The sequence below is a fragment of the Octodon degus genome, unplaced genomic scaffold, assembly GCF_000260255.1.
Source record: "Octodon degus isolate 3935 unplaced genomic scaffold, OctDeg1.0 scaffold00212, whole genome shotgun sequence".
Classification (NCBI taxonomy): Eukaryota; Metazoa; Chordata; class Mammalia; order Rodentia; family Octodontidae; genus Octodon; species Octodon degus.
The window spans coordinates 3,723,640-3,727,776 of NW_004524788.1; the positions used below are offsets into that span (position 1 = coordinate 3,723,640).

The 4,137-nt window shown below is 40.0% G+C and overlaps 1 protein-coding gene across 1 annotated transcript in view; it reads left to right on the forward strand.

Moving 5' to 3' along the window:
* Fbxw11 (F-box and WD repeat domain containing 11) overlaps positions 1-4,137 on the forward strand; it is a 165,103-nt gene that overhangs the window by 36,412 nt on the left and 124,554 nt on the right. The window lies entirely within an intron of this gene.

The following is a 4,137-nucleotide window of genomic DNA, read 5'->3' on the forward strand; positions in this document are numbered from 1 at the left end:
CCTTCCTTCCTTCCTTCCTTCCTTCCTTCCTTCCTTCCTCCTTTCCTCCCTCCCTCCCTTCCTCCCCTCCTCCTCCCTTCTTTCTCCCTTCCTTCTCCTTTCCTTTCCTTTTTACAGTATCAGGGATCGAACTCAGGACCTTGTGTTTGCCAGGCAGAATCTTATGCCGCTGAGTTATATCTCTGGCCCCTGTAGTTTCTTTCTTAATTTCAGGATCCATATCTAGTTCATACATTGTAATATAATTAATAATCTCTTAAATCTCTTTGAATCTTTAAAAATTGTCTCTTTCTCTCTCTCTTTTTTTGCTATTAACTGAAGCTGGATTCCTTATTTCTAAATCTTTTTTTTTTTTTTTTTTTGCGGAACCAGGGATTGAACTCGGGCCCTTGCGCTTGCCAAGCAAGCACTTATTCTACTGAGCCATTTCCCTGGCCCCTCTGTATCCTGATATTTTCACATTAGGTCTAGTATGTATTATGCTTCTCTTTATATTTCTTGTAAATTTTTTGGTTAGCTAGACCTAGGAACTTGTTAAAGTTAAGGTTCAAAAAAAGGTTAAGGTTTAGTGTGTTTCTGCCTCAGTTAAAAATCAGAATAACAATAAAAAGCCAAAACAAAACAAACACGCAAAACCTATGCTTTTTCCATTGTGCCGTTGTGCGTTTTTAATCCATACTGTTTTCTCCACGTAAATAATCCCTAAAGAAATGTAGAGGACTGGGGAAATAGCTCAGTGGCATAAATGCCTGCCTCATAAGCGCAAGGTCCCAAGTTTGATCCCCGGTAGCCCCTCCCTTAAAAAAAGAAAGAGAACTACATTTAGGGAGATGGCTCAGTGGAATAAGTGCTTCCCTGGCAAGCGCAAGGGCCTGAGTTCAATCCCCGGTTGTGCAAAAAAAAAAACCAAAAAACAAAAACCTCTATAGTTTAGATAGATAGTTTAGATAGATAGTGAAGTTTAGATAGTTTAGATATAGTTTAGATATAGTTTAGATAGATAGTGAAGTAGTATCCTGGCTGTAGAAATATCCACAGGAGGGTCCTGGGTGTAGTTTAGTGGTAGAATGTATTTCATCTGTGCCTGAGGTCTGGACTTCAACTCCCAGTACTGGGGTGGGGGTGTCTATATGTTGTAATTACTTTTGTCAAAGTCTGATGGCATATTTTATATTACTGACAGTTAGTAGTAGAGTATTAGTCCTTTAGTTTTATTTTTAAATTTTCAATGTTTTCCTTTTTCCCAGTTTAGAAACTTAACGTCATGTGCTACTGTTGTCTTAGTTTATACTTGCAAAAAGAGGAAAAATCTGAAAAGAATTTGCATGACTACAGTGACACTACAGTATAATAAAGATAAGACAGAATAATAGGGGAAATGAAAATAAATTAGAACAATGAGGTGAAGTCAGGAGTACAGTTAGGTGCAACACACAGGGCTTGTTAGAGTAGGGCATCGGTTAGGGCCTGTTTACAATAATAGTTTGTATCTGCAGTAGTTTGGAGGATTTTTGTAGTCTTAGATGAGAAGTATACTTGTTTCTCTATTTACTTGACGTTTGTGCTTGATAGCCTCATTGCTTAGTTGAAGTGAAGTGCCTGTAAAGATGTGGGTTAGGTTTCTTAGTATTGGGTTTCAGAGATCCTTGGAAAAATCTAGACTTCTGTTTTGTGTTGAACTTTTGAGCTTTCTTTTAGCAGTTTTCTTAGAGTTTTTTTTTTTTTTTTTTTAAATTTATTTTATTTATTTATTTATGTGTGTGTGTGGCCAGCTCAACCCACCAGGGGGCGGGCTGGCTGGCATGTGGTGCTGGGGGATTGAACTGTGGTCCCTGTGCTTTGCTAAGCTTGTTCTAAGTAGGTGCTTTAGACCACTGAGCCATCTCACCAGCCCTTTCTTAGAGTTTTGATTTATTGTCATTTTTCTCTAGTATCTCTGTTTCTGGCACGAATGAGATATTCTTGGGACAGATAGTTTTTAGCTTATGAGTAGAATGAAATAACTGTATGAGGAGGGCTGGCCAGATAGCTCAGCGGACTAAAGCGCCTGATTAGGCAGAGTGCAGTGGCCAAGGTTTGATCCCTGCATGCTGTGCCAGCCGCGCCCCTGGGGTGACACTGGCATGGCAGGCCAGGGAACCAACCCTGGTTGGTCCATGCCTCTGCTTAAGCAGGCACTTTAATCCTCTGAGCTGATCTGGCTGGCCTTGTCTATAGATTTTTAACTTGTCACTTAAAAGATGTATGGGTGATTATAGATTGTTCTTTCTTTTAAATGCAGGTGAAAATGTTTCCATTAGATTTGTCTTCTTTTTTTTTTTTTTGCTCCAAGTGCCTTCAGGGCAGGTTTGGCTGGCATGAGTTGTGGGGATCAAACCACAGCAACCTGAGCCTGACTGCTTTGTTGAAGCAGCCACTTGAAGAACTGAGCTATGGGGCAGGCCCCCAAGATTTGTCTTCTTATTCTTCTCTTAATTATATATTTTCTCAGTGTTACTGAAAAATGAATTATGATCATGACATCTGTATTGTGTATTTTGTACAATATTTGATTGGTTGCTGACAGTCAAATCATTTGTAAAACTATTAAAATTGAAGTTGAAAAGGGTTTTTGGCAAGGTGATAGTAGTGCAGTATCTGAAATTTATGCAGGGCTATTTCATCATGACTTTATTACTTCCTTTATGTGAGAAATTCTAGAGTGTTTTATTCTGCTCATATTCACATGTACACATGCAAAAAAGTCTCACTTTGTCATAACATGCCTTTAGCAGTTGTTATCTTCTATTGAGATATAGTGCTTTCAAGGGGCTGTGTACTAACAGGCCATGGTGAGAGATTTAGAAGACTTGAGCTAGAAAAACATTTTAAGAATGTGAACAGAATGGTTATAAAATCCCTTGCAGCTCCAGAATTCAGTGAAATCTCTGGCTTCAAGCAGTGAAAAGACCTTATCCAGTTGCCTTTGAGAAACAGAAAATGTGAATGGAATCAAAGACATCCTTGCTGTGCAGGAAGCAACAGGAATCCTTTACTAAGGCCATCCTTGTACCAACTGAAAGGCAGATTATTTGTTCTTAATGCCCATTGGACTGTAAGGCAAACAGCTTTCTTCTTAATTGAAACGGAGGTCATCTTAGGATAGAAGAACAATGGGCTAAATGAGAAAGAAGAGCAAGTGTTAAATTGTCTATGAAATCAATTAAGGGATGATAAAATGTGCCCCTGTAAATGTATTAGCTTTGACAGCTCATTTTTCATGCCATTATTTTAGATAAAGGAGGATGATTTTGAGTACCACTGTTATTTGAAATCTTCGGGTGTGTGAAGTTTTAAACACTGAGAGTCTGCTAACTTGGAATATATGCTTGCTTATTTGAAGTAGGGACTGGTTAGGATTCTGAAAATAAGTACAGTAGGTATTTGGAAAGTGAACACTGTTGAGTGGAGGGATTCATTGATGTAAAATTTGAATATACAAGGTTTCTTACTACCAATTTTCTGTCTTCAGGTGCTTATTGAGAGCTCATGGTGAAGATAGGGATCATGTCAGATGGTGGAGGCTTTAAAATCTTTGGAAGGGATAAGTCTACAAAAAATTTTCAAAATATCACTTGTTTTGGCCAGATGCCAGACATGGTAGCACACAGCTGTAATTCCAGTACTCAGGATACCGAGGCGGGGGATTGCTGTGAGTTTGAGGCCAGACTGTGTTACATAGAGTTCGAGGCCAGCCTAAACTGCATAGTGAAACCCAGTCTCAAAAAGACAAACAAGCTCTTTCGAGTCCTCCTTTCCAAGATGACGAAAAAAAGAAGGAACAATGGTCGTGCCAAAAAGGACCGCGGTCATGTGCAGCCTATTCGCTGCACGAGCTGCGCCTGGTGCGTACCCAAGGATAAGGCTATTAAGAAGTTTGTCATTTGGAACATAGTGGAGGCCGCCGCCGTCAGGGACATTTCCGAAGCGAGTGTCTTCGACGGTTATGTGCTTCCCAAGCTGTATGTGAAGCTGCATTATTGTGTGAGTTGTGCTATTCACAGCAAAGTGGTCAGAAATCGATCTCGTGAGCCTGTAAGGACCGAACTCCTCCACCCCGATTTAGACCTGCTGGTGCTGCCCCACGACCTCCACCAA